The sequence below is a fragment of the Hyla sarda genome, chromosome 4 (assembly GCF_029499605.1).
Source record: "Hyla sarda isolate aHylSar1 chromosome 4, aHylSar1.hap1, whole genome shotgun sequence".
NCBI lineage: Eukaryota > Metazoa > Chordata > Amphibia > Anura > Hylidae > Hyla > Hyla sarda.
Genome location: NC_079192.1, coordinates 10,715,757 through 10,728,464, shown reverse-complemented (window position 1 = coordinate 10,728,464; position 12,708 = coordinate 10,715,757). Strand labels below are relative to the sequence as shown.

The 12,708-nt window shown below is 45.2% G+C and overlaps 1 protein-coding gene across 16 annotated transcripts in view; it reads left to right on the top strand.

Annotated features, from left to right (window-relative positions):
• LOC130367541 (uncharacterized) overlaps window positions 1-12,708 on the top strand; it is a 459,996-nt gene that overhangs the window by 256,799 nt on the left and 190,489 nt on the right. The window lies entirely within an intron of this gene.

Genomic DNA, 12,708 nt, shown 5'->3' with positions numbered 1-12,708 from the left:
AAAAGAAATAAAAAAAAAAACTATCTGTCTGATGCAAGGGCCCTGCAGAATACACTTTAGTAAATAATATTATATTCTCTTAATATTGTATAATACATTTATTTATTGGACATATCCCTATATCTCTTTCTTTCTATCATCCTTAGCCTAGTAGGACTGGTGTATTTTGCACATTGGGTAATGTGGAGTGCAGTATCCTTGGCTTAGGATTCCAGTTTTATGTAGAGCTCCCATTAATTTTTTATTTTTGTAACAACTTATCCCCTATCCTAAGGATATATGGACAAAAAGAAAAAATACTTTGGGAGCGGTCTCCAGTTCACAGATAGAAAATATTCTTTTACGTCCTTTTTTGAAAAAAGCACTTACACTTTTCGAGTGGCCATGAACCGCTGACCACTCACTACAAAGAAAAGGCGTATCTAAATGGAGGCTCTCTTGTATCCGCTATTTTTCTCCCGGTGAGTCCATAAGGATCCTCCAGATAGGAATGAAACTAAAATAAAAGGAAAACTAAACAGCGGACACGCCTCCTTTCTTGTACACTCCACCACAAAAATTATTTTACATCACAAAGGCTTTCACTTACTTTACCGAGGGGAGTCTATCAGCTGTTTTAAATTCCCCTCTTGCCGGCAAGCTAGACGTCCCACTCCGGAGCTCCAGAGGTTTCAAGCAGGTAAGTTCATCTTTGTTTCCTTCGTTCCCAGATTCATTTACTACTATTACTTTGTTATATTTAAATAACAGATTGTGGTCTCTCAAAAGTTTTCATACAAGAGACCACATTTATTACATAAAACATATAAAACAATAAAACACGAGTTCCGACGCGTTGCGGAGGGGCTCCTCCTTCCTCAGGGAAGGCAGCCATTACACAGACCTGCACTGAATTCTGGGAGTTGTAGTCTCTGTACAGCAAACAAGGAAAAAGTATTTAGGAGACATCAGGGGCCAAAGGAGCTGCCAAAATCACATTAATAACTACAGGGGACACAGAACAGGTATTGTGGTGGCTTTGGGGCATTTTTATTTTTATTTACTTCCCTGGAGTACCCCTTTAACCTTATACATCACCTTATGCATAAATGTTTCATAGGGTCAGAAGAGGAAAATTTCATGGATACTAACTTTCGTACAAAAAAAAGTTATAATTTTTTATAAGTAGTAAAATAAAACAAAACCTATATAAATTTGGTTATGTTGTAATCGTATGTACCTACAGAATAAAATACAATGTGTAATTTTTTCCGAAAAGTGAACTGTGTGGAAATGGAAGCCCTCAAAAGATTTTTTTTTCAGTTTTACCCCACAAAAAAATTGTTTTTGGTTTCAACAACTTTGTGGTAAGATGAAAGATTTCATTACAAAATATAATGAGGGGCGCCAAAAGCAAGTCCCCATATGGGTATTAAGGTGGAAAATTGAAAGCGTTATGGCTATTAAAAGGCGAGAAGGAAAAAATAAAAGTGCAAAAAAAAAATTCCTACGTCCTAAGAGGGAGAAATGTCTGAACATAGTGCCTGCTCATTGCATTAGGAGAGCTGGTTCACCAGGCAGAAGATTGGGGGGGGGGGGGGGGGGGGAGGGTCAGACACTTATCAGCTATACTGTGGAGGTGCAGACAGTATAGATTCATGCTCTGTGCAGGGAGGTGGTGCAAACAGTATAGATTCATGCTCGCTGCTGGGAGGTGTTGCAGACAGTGTATAGGTTCATGCTCGTTGCAGGGAGGTGGTGCAGACAGTATAGATTCATGCTCGGTGCAGGGAGGAGGTGCAGGCAGTATAGGTTCATGCTCACTGGAGGGAGGACACTGTACATTCATGCTTTCTTTTCCCTCTTGGAGCTGTGGGGGAAGAGCAGCCCTCAGAGACCTGAGCAGGTCACATGGTTAGGGAAGCAGTGAATATAGGTGAGGAGGTGTGTGCGATGTAATCCAGTCAGGGAATGATTACACTCTGCAGTGTTCAGAGAGCTGAGGGGAGGCGTCGCAGAATCTGTGCATCACATACAGCTTCAATGGGGTCAGAGATTCCCTGTTCATCCTGTACAGACTAGGTGGTGGCTGAAGGTGACAGAAAGCCTTACCAAGCAATATCTGTTCTATAACTGCTGTGTGGAACTTTTACATGGCCCTAGGGGACAGGGGAGGGGTTTAGATGTAACGTTGCATCTGTTTCCCACCTTACTACATTTTCGTTCTGCACTTACCTGTTTGAGGTGAAGAAGGAGGGTCACAGTGCCAACTACGGGGGGGGGGGGGGGGAGGAATGGGTGTTGGTTGGTGTTGCTCCCTGGGGGAGTGCACCGGGGGTCACAATGCCAGCTGCGGGGGGAACCTCCTGTTTGAGCACACCGGCGGTCATTGTGCCAGCCGCGAGGAGAGCCTCCTGGGTGAGTACACGGGGGTCACAGTGCCAGCTCTGGGGGGAGCCTCCTGGGTGAGTACAACGGGGTTCATAGTGCAAGCTGCGGGTGAAGCCTCCTGGGTAAGTACACGGGGGGTCGCTGTGCCATCTGCGGGGAGAGCCTCCTTGGTGAGCACACCGGCTGTCATAGTGCCAGCTGCGGGGGGAGCCTGCTGGGTGAGTACAGGGGGGGGGGGTCACAGTGCCAGCTACGGGGGGAGCCTCCTGGGTGAGCACACCGGCAGTCACAATTCCCAGAATGCCAGGACAGCCTTTAGCTGTTTGGAAATAAACTGCAGTAGTTCATTCCCATAGGTCACTATGCTCCTAACCTGTGCAACTCCAGTTGTTGTAGAACTACAATTTCCAGCATGCTCTGACAGCCACGGGTTGGGGTAACACTGATGTAAGTCATGGAGCTGAAATGAATGGGCACCTGGAAGTGTATGGAATAGAATGAATGGGAGGTTCCCATAGGACATCTTATCCCTTATCCTTTGGATAGGGGATAAGATGTCAAGGGGCAGAGTAGGCCTTTAAGGACACAGCTAAATTTTTAAAATATGACCTGTGTACCTTTTATGCATTAATATCTCTGAGATAATTTTAATTATGATTTTGATATATTTTTTAACCCCTTAAGGACCAGGCCCATTTCGGACTTAAGGACCAGACCAATTTTATTTTTGCATTTTCGTTTTTCCCTCCTCGCCTTCTAAAAATAATAACTCTCTTATATTTCCTTCCACAGACCCATATGAGGGCTTGTTTTTTGCGTCCCCAATTTTACTTTGTAATTAGAGAACTTTTTTTTACCATAAAATGTACGGCGCAAGCAAACAAATATAATTTATGTGGGAAAATTGAAAAGAAAACCGCAATTTAGCAAATTTTGGAAGGTTTTGTTTTCACGCTGTACACTTTCCGTTAAAAATGACATGTTTTCTTTATTCTGTGGGTCAAAACGATTAAAATGATACCTATGATTATATTCTTTTCTATAATTGTACCGCTTAAAAAAAAATCTCAAACCATTTTAACAAAATTACTATGTTTGAAATTGCCCTATTTTTACCACCTATAGCTTTCTCATTTTTCTGTATATGGGGCGATATGAGGGCTCATTTTTTGCGCAATGATCTGTAGATTTTATCAGTATCACTTTTGCTTAGATTTTACTTTTTATTAATTTTTAATTATTTTTTTTTGGAATAAAATGTGACAAAAAAGCAGCAATTTTTGACTTTTTTTTATTTTTTTATGTTTACGCCGTTCTCCATATGGGATAATTAACAATATATTTTAATAGTTCAGACTTTTTTTTTTTCAATTCAAATTTTTTTTATTGTTTTCGTCAGAAAAGCACATCAGAACAAAAAGAAATTCACTTTAAGGGAACACTTAATACAAGCACTTGAGGTTGAAGGTGAGCAACTGTAGTCCAGAGTATCACAACTCCACTCCTCTTAGGAAAAGTCTAGCTCCATGGCTAGTCTGGGAGAAAGTCCTGGGATCTCGTAGTGAGAGGAGTGCCTTAATCATCAAGAAATAAACAGTGAACTCGTACACATAAGTTTTTACACAACCCAGTAAAACGTAATACATAACTTTAAGCGGCAAATAGGGAAAATAAAGAGAAAAGATAGTCAGGAGGATGGGGGGGGAGAGAGGGGGTGGAGGAGAGAAAGGAGAGAGAAGGGGAGGAAGGGAAGGAGAGGATGGAGAGAAAGAGAGGGGTAGGAAGCAAGAGTAATGGGGGCGTGTAGGAGCGATTACCTCACAGAGCGGACCGTCTCCAGCATCTCCTGGCAAGCTGTTTGAATGGGGGCTGGCGAGGTCTTCATGGTAGGTAGCAGATGCATGGCAGAGTAGTGTACAGGGGAGGTGGGCCTGCGTCTTAAGTCGCAATATAGGTGGTGTTACGGTATAAGGTGTAAGGATGCGAACTCTGGGGAGTTCAGGAAGGCGAGCCAAGGGCTCCAGGTAAGTATGTAACTAGACATTGTGTCTCTCGTGTCAGCAGTCAGTTCCTCCATTCTGTGTATGTGGGACACCTCCTGGAGCCAGGAAGTAACAGTAGGGCAAACTGTTGTTTTCCAAGTCTTGGTATTACTGTCCTGGCAGCCAACAGAAGGTGTACAACCAGTCTAGAGGTGTGTTTGGGCAAGGAGGGGGGAAGAATAGACAATAAGGTGAGAATAGACAATCTCAGGAGTCGGTCGGAGTTGTAATGAAGTTATGTGATGGATGGTGTTGAGTACGTTTGCCCAAAAATCGGACAACGAGGGACAGGTGAGCCACACATGAAGCATCGTGCCTTTTTCTGTTTTGCAGCGCCAACATCTGTCTGAGACTCCCGGGTAGAAGGATGCTAATAGCGAAGGAACTCTATACCAATGCGTCAGTATTTTATAATTAGTTTCCTGTGCTTTACAGGACAGGGAGGATTTATGACAGAGCTGAATCGCTTTCAAGCTGTCTGCTTCGGGTATGAGATGTCCTATCTCCTCCTCCCATTTTCTCATGTACGGGAGAGGCTGAGAGGACATGTCATCTAGGAGAATAGCGTACAAATAGCTAATAGAGTGAGCTACCCGAGAAGGAGACACACACAATTGTTCAAGTTTGGTCAGGGGCCGGTTCAGGTGCCTGCTGTCCCTCCTTGTCCGATAATAGTGTTGCAATTGCATGTACTGATAGCATTGTAGAGATGTCGGGGGGCCTCTAGTCACTAGCGCCGATAAGGGTTTCAAGTTATGGAAAGTGGAAAGTTATACCAGCGCTTTGCTGAAAATCCAGGAAGGTGCTTCTAGATTTCGTTGGGGGAAAGTCGGGGTTGTGAAACAATGGGGTGAGGGGGCCATCTATCGGGAAGAGACCAGACTTAGACAGGTATAGTCTACGTGCACGGTGTATCGAAAGGAGTATTGGAGGCAGAGCACCAAGCCTATTGTGGCGCACAGTGGATTCTGGAGTCCAAAGAAATGCCTTCAAGTCAGTGTCCACTATGTGGCTCTCCAGTGTCATCCATTGTTTTGTTTCATCTTTAGAGCAGCAGTCCAACACTCTATTCAAGACAGCCGCTAGGTAGTAAGAGAGGAGGTCTGGCAAAGCCAGGCCACCATCCCTTTTCCTTCGGACGAGGACACGTCTCGCTAACCTCGACCGTTGTTTGGCCCATACAAATTCCCCCTGGAGTGTCGCTAAGTCTCCAAAGAAGGATCTAGGGAGATGGAGGGGTATGCAAGAGAATAAGTAGAGAAACCTGGGTAGGACATTCATTTTTAGTATGTTCACTCTTCCCAGCCAAGAGAAATCTTTTCTCTCCCATCTCGAGAGATCCCCCTTCAGGGAGGTGAGGAGGGGTGGAAAGTTGAGCTTGAAAGTGTCAGCTAGATTGGACGGAACCTGTATTCCAAGATATTTAAGAGATGAAGACTGCCATTTGAAGGGATAAGTGTCACCGAGGTGTTGGACCATGGGGGTCGGGAGAGTCAAATTTAAAGCCTCACATTTGGTTGGATTGAGTTTATAGTTACTAAATTTTGAGAAGCAGTTTATGGTAGAAAGTAGTGAAGGGAGGGAAGTGAGAGGTTGGGAAAGATATAATAAAAGGTCGTCTGCAAAAGCAGCACATTTGCCATGGCTCGCTCCAATGTCCAGACCTCTGATGTTGGGGTTCTGCCTAATGTCCACCAGTAGATGTTCCATACACAAGACGTACAGTAAGGGTGAGAGAGGGCAGCCTTGTCGCGTGCCATTGCAAATGTTGAAAGGTTGGGAGAGTCGACCATTTATTCTAATTTGTGCTTGGGGTTGGGTGTATAGGGCCATTATCCGTGACATCATTTTTACGCCTAGACCAATTTGTGCCAGAGTGGCCGACATGAATCTCCAGTCCACCCGGTCAAAGGCCTTCTCGGCATCCAGAGAAAGGAGGAAAAGGGGGGTTCCTGACGTACGAGCATGATGAACAGTCGAGAACGTACGTAAGGTATTGTCTCTGGCTTCCCTCCCCTTAACAAAGCCCACTTGGTCCGGGTGGACTAGAGATGTCATGTGGTCAGACAGTCTGTTGGCTATAAGTTTAGCAAAAAGTTTTGCATCAGTGTTTATTAGTTAGATGGGGCGGTAACTGGAGCACATCAGTGGGTCTTTACCCTCTTTTGGAATAACTGTGATGTATGCCCGTAAAAAGGAAGGTGGGGGGGGCATGAGCTGGAAATGTCATTGAATGCCGTTAGGAGTAGGGGAGATAGATCAGATTGAAGTGTTTTATAGAGTTTTGAGGTATAGCCGTCAGGGCCCGGACTTTTACCTTCGGGCAATGAGGAGATGACCCTGTCCAGTTCTAGTGCTGTAAATGGAGCTTCTAGGTTTTGTATCACTGTCGGGTCTAGGCGTGGGAGGGCCGTCCGTGAGATATAGTGAGATAACGTTTCCTTTTGTGTCCCTGTGGATGGGGATGTGAGCTGGGCTGGGAGATTGTATAACGATAAATAATATTGACGGAACGCCTCAAGAATATCAGGCGTTAGGACACATGGGGAGCCTTTGGGGTCCTTAATTGAGGGAATAAATAGGGATGACCTTTTCTCCCTGAGGGCCGCTGCAAGAAGTCTACCAGCTTTGTTGCCCCATTCATAAAAAAGGCGGCCCGTAATCTGCTTGTAGTATTTATGTTGTGATGATAACAAGGCAAGGAGTTCACCTCGGGCTTTAATAAGTTCTCTCATTGTATTATCTTGTTGAGTGAGTTTATGTTGTGTTTCCAGTCGGTGTAATGTTTGGTGTAGTTGTGACAGCTTTGCTGACGCCTCCCTCTTCAGCCTGGCACCATGTTTAATTAACACTCCCCTAAGTACACATTTTAGAGCCTCCCATTTCATCATGGGAGAGGAGTCATCAGAGGCATGGTCTGCAATAAAGTTTTGTATCGTGTCTCGCAAGTCGTGTAAGCACACTAAGTCCTTAAGTAGGGATTCGTTCAGCTTCCATGAGGATTGGGGTCTCCCGAGAGAGGGAAGCGTCAGCGAGCAAGTCACTGGGGCGTGGTCTGAGAGGATACGGAGCCCTATAGAGGTGTGTGTGATAGAAGGAAGCAAGGAGTGTGGGCAAAAAATGTAATCTATTCGACTATATGTTTGCCTAGAGTGGGAAAAGAACGTATAATCCCTATCATCTGGATGGAATACTCGCCAGGCGTCACTCAACTGCATGGAGTGGAGTTTTGTGCGTAATGCTCTCAGTTTACTATGCGAAATTGTAGAGGCGCCTGTAGACGTATCCATCCTCGGGAATAAGGATATGTTGAAATCTCCACTCATTATTATGGGGCCCGTAGCGAAAGCAGAGAGGGATGTAAGAGTTTTGAGGAGAAACGGTGTCTGGTCTCTGTTTGGTGCATAAATAGACGCTATTGTCAAGGGGCGGTTGGCAATCTCACAATTGGTAAAGATAAATCTGGCATTAGGGTCAATTTGAGAGGATATCAGTTTGACAGGGATGGACTTATGGAAGGCTAATGACACTCCCTTCGACCTAGCATCCGGGTTCGTGCTATGGAGCCAAGATGTATAGTATTTTGAGGGAATGTTCGGGACGTGTCCTGTTTTTAAAGTGTGTCTCTTGTAGTGAGATTATATGAGCTCTTTGTTTGTGGAGGGAGTATAAAAGTTTATTGCGTTTTTCTGGAGTGTTAAGCCCCTGTGTATTCAATGTGATTAATTTAATGTCAGCTGCCATGTCGTGTAAGAGGGGATGACATCAACTCACCAGTGTTAGGAGATGCCGGAGGGTCCGGTCCGGAGGCTGCAGGGATAGCCGGTGCTTGCAATCTGTAACTGAGGTAAAACAGAGAGGGTATGAGTAGGAAGAAAATAAGGAACAAGAGAAGAAGAAGACCCCATAAGGGAATGGGGGCAAGGGGACTACAAAGAGTGGTCATAAGGACCCAAAACTGGATTGGGACCTGCCCAATCAAAAACCTAGTGGAGGTCATCGTGGAAGGCGCACTATTAGGGGGTGCAATCTCAAGTTACTATAAAGAACCTAGGGGTGGTGGAATCAGGGCTTTGTAGTATATTATTATTCCCTTTCCAATATGAGATAGTAGAATCTGTGAAGATGGTAGGAAAGGAAGAAGAAGGAGTAGAGGCATACAAATCGGCAAAGAGGTTTTCATCACTCTTTTCTATGAAAGGGCTTCGGGAGGTGGGACATGGGGCACCTATACGATATCCACCTTGAACTGGATATAGTAATGGAGCTATATGGAGTATTATAAGCTGGATGGGTATGGAACAACACAAAATACAAGAGGTCATTAAGAAGAGCAGTCAACAGGATTCACAGTTTCAGGTAGGAGAGTAATGTTTCTCAACTAAAGGAAGAAAAGATCAGCAACACTATAACTGTCTCTCCAAGTCATCAAGCGTTGGGCACATGGTGGGAGAAACGCTGGGTGAGGGTCAGTAAGTTCTCTCTTTCCCGTTGTTGTTGTCGCTGGTCTGGTGGTTTGGCCCTTGGCCAGGTCGCAGATAGAAACAATCCTTCCCATTCAGGGAGGGGTACCGGTGGGAGTTTGAACGTTGCCCAGAATGCTGGCAGGTCCTCGGGTCTGCGAATCGTTGCGGTAGTGTGTCCATGTTTGGCCGTCAGGGAGAAAGGGAAACCCCAGCGGTATACAATTTGGGCGTTTTGTAGTTTGCTGAGAAGCGGTTTAAGAGAGGCCCGTAGTTTGAGTGTCCTCAAAGACAGATCTGGAAATATATGGATAGGAGCACCATTATAAGTGAGCTGTTTTACGTCTCTCGCCTTGCGCATAATCTCCTCCTTCAGTACGTAGTGATGAATTCTGCAGATCACGTCTCTAGGTTTGGAGGGATCTGGGTTCTTCGCTTTCAAGGCTCGATGTGCCCTATCAAATTCCATAGGTGTGTCAGGCGGCTTGCGCAGGATTTCATTGAAGATTTTTTGTAGAGTACCAGTAAGCTCCCTGGGGGCAACCGATTCAGGTAGTCCTTTTATTCTAACGTTGTTTCTCCTGTTACGGTTGTCCATGTCATCGAGGTGATCTATCATGCTCGATTGTTGCATTGTAGTAGCTTTAGCAGTGTCATTGATGGCATGTAGTTGAGCAGAAATTGAGGAGCGAAATTCCTCCAAGTCGCGTACCCTATTTGACAACTTGGAGACTTCTTCTTTCACTGGTTTAAGATCTTTTCTCCAGGCTGTCTTCAGATCTGCTGCTAGGGACTGCATGTCTGCTTTGGTGGGCAGTAGTGCCAACAACGCTTGCAGTTCCGGGAAATGTTTCAGCGTGTTGGTTGCAGCTTCAGGCGAGGGCAGCGAAGATATCATGTGTGAATGGGCTGCATCCTGAGAACGTTCCGGTGTAAGGTAACGGCGAGCAGGGCGCCTCTGTTCCTTTATAGTGTCATCAGACGAGGAGTGACCCGAGTTAGGAGCGGCACGCGGTGGCAACTTGCGGGGAGTCTTAAATAGGGTCTTTTTAGCCGGGGGGCTTGCACTCCAGTAATCAAGATTGTCACTATCTGCAGCTGAGTCCTGCGAGTCCCCATCGGAATCAGAGTCCATTTCTTGTGTCCAATCTGTCACATCTTGCGGTGGTGGCCCAGGGACCACTGGGAGAACAACCTGTTGAGTTTTGTCGGAGGAGGTAGCTGAGGGTGAGTGACTGTTGGAAATGGCAGGATAGCGGGTAGAGTTTTCTCTAGGGCGTTTTTCTGTTGGTGTGGGTCCACTGCCAGAAGTGGCGAGCGTTGTAGCAGCCGATGCTGGGGAAGCCTGTGTTAGCTGCCCGCTTTTAGCTGCTGCAGGCTGATGGTGAGAAGTTGCAGGTGAGTCGTCATAGCAACCAGCTTGCTGTGAAAAGGGCAGGGGACCGTCCTGAGTGTCCAGTGGTGCAGGACTAATATGCATCACCGCTGTGGGTGACCCCTTGGTCAGTGGTGGCAGTGGGCTAGCTATGTCCAATTGACCAGTGAGGCCTCCACTCCCATGTGTAGATGGAGCAGGCTGGGAGGAGGCCACAGGCTGGTTGGCTTTACTGTACCTCGTCTCGGGCATGTCTGCGGCACACACAGTCTCCGGCGTCTGGGGTCGGTGCTTGTCTCCTCGAGTCTGCGGGGTGAGACCAGCACTTGTCTCCGCTTGATCCATCTCTCGTGTATGGTTAAGTCCCCGCCGGGAATGCGACTTCTGCAGTGGCGTTCGCGCCGTCTCAGCGGTGTTAGCCGGAAGCACACTCTCCTGTGCTAAGGATAATGGCGGGCGGGAGTCAGGGGACGGAGGCCGCGGGTCTCCTTGCAGCTCTGCTCCCGGCTTAAAGAAAGCTGTGATTGATCCCTGTCGGTCTGTGGGCTTTGGTGCTGCTCTTCCCTTCTTTTTGCCCCGATGTCTGCCTCCCATAATCTAGTTTGCTGCCATAGAAGCGTGACCCCGGCCGGAGCTCTCACACTGAGCTGCTTTCCATCAGCGCGTCAAGCCACGCCCCCTAGTTCAGACTTTTACGCACGCGGCAATACCAAATATGTGTATTCATTTTTTTACGCTTTTTTGGGGGTAAAATTGGAAAAACGGACGTTTTACTTTTTTATTGGGGGAGGGGATTTTTCAAATTATTTTTTTTATTACACTTCCTATGTCCCCATAGGGGACTATTCATTGCAATCAGTTAATTGCTAATACTGTTCAGTGCTATGTATAGGACACAGCACTGCTCAGTATTATCGGTCATCTTCTGCTCTGGTCTGCTCAATCTCAGACCAGAGCAGAAGACCCCAGGAGATGGCCGGAGCCAGGTGAGGGGACCTCCGGCCGCCATGCTGGATGATCGGATCCCCGCGGCAGCGCTGCGGGCGATCTGATCATCTGTGCAAAGTACCGCACTGCCGCAGATGCCGTGATCTGTATTGATCACGGCATCGGAGGGGTTAATGGTGGACATCCTCGCGATCATGTCGGCGCGTAAATGTACGTCATGGTGCGCTAAGTACCACGTCACCATGACGTACATTTACGTCCATTGTCGTTAAGGAGTTAAGATTGTAGTAAATTTTCATCAATACTTGCATCATTTCATTTGCAAAAATGTCTTGAAAAAATAAAATATTAGCATTTTAAAAAATTGTAAGGAAAACGGTTATGCCAAATAAATGACCTATTGTGGCACATATACAGTTTTCTTTTAGAAAATAGGATATGTGGTATTTGGGGGAAAGTGTGGTGACCGGATTCTCTATAAACCCAGTATAGTCTTAATAAAAAAAATAACCACACACTGTATTACTGCAATCAATCTTCTTTGTTTATGTGTATTCTCCAATATGTATATATATAAGTGTATCAAATATTGTCCGCAAGATGTTACCAGGAGATATAGCCGGCTTCTCAAGCTTCAATGTGCAACTGCACCACCATTCTTTTTCTGCCGTCACCGTTTACTGCTGGTCAGGTAGGAACGTCTGCAACGTTTCAGAGGCAACGTCTCCTTTGTCAAGCATGGTGCAAATTCCCATCACCACAATACATAGCTCAAAAACTCGAGATTTCAATTCTAAAAACGTACATAAGTATTACAATAATTAAAATCAATTTGATGTATATGGATCTAGACAGAAGCAGCAACTATGTTCAAAGAAATACATTAAAATTACAAATCTCATTAATCCCATGGAGCTGTAAAGTGCACAGTTTTTGAATTCAGCGTACCTCACTTCTTAGTATTTTTATTTTAATCTGTTCTTTATTTTCTCCTTCTACACTCTCCAAAACCAGCCATCTCGGGACCAAGATTCCCATCAAGGGTTGGCACTCTTGCAATAGTACTCATGTGGTCTATTTGTTGAAGTGCCCCTGTGGAAAGTGCTACGTGGGGCAAACTATGAGAACTATTAAACGGAGAATTAATGAACATAAAAGTGCAATCCGTACATATAAAAAGGGACCCGAGGAAGGTGGTCAGAAACAGAAAGAGAAATATGAAAGGAGTGTAGCTAGACATTTTTTTGAGAAGGGCCATAATGTCAATGAACTGAGATGGCAGGTGTTGGAGAGTATAGAAGGAGAAAATAAAGAACAGATTAAAATAAAATTACTAAGTGAGGTACGCTGGATTAAAAAATTGTGCACTTTACAGCCCCATGGGATTAATGAGATTTGTAATTTTAATGTATTCCTTTGAATATAGTTGCTTCTTCTGTCTAGATCCATATACATCGAATTGATTTTAATTATTGTAATACTTATGTACGTTTTTAGAATTTAAATCTCG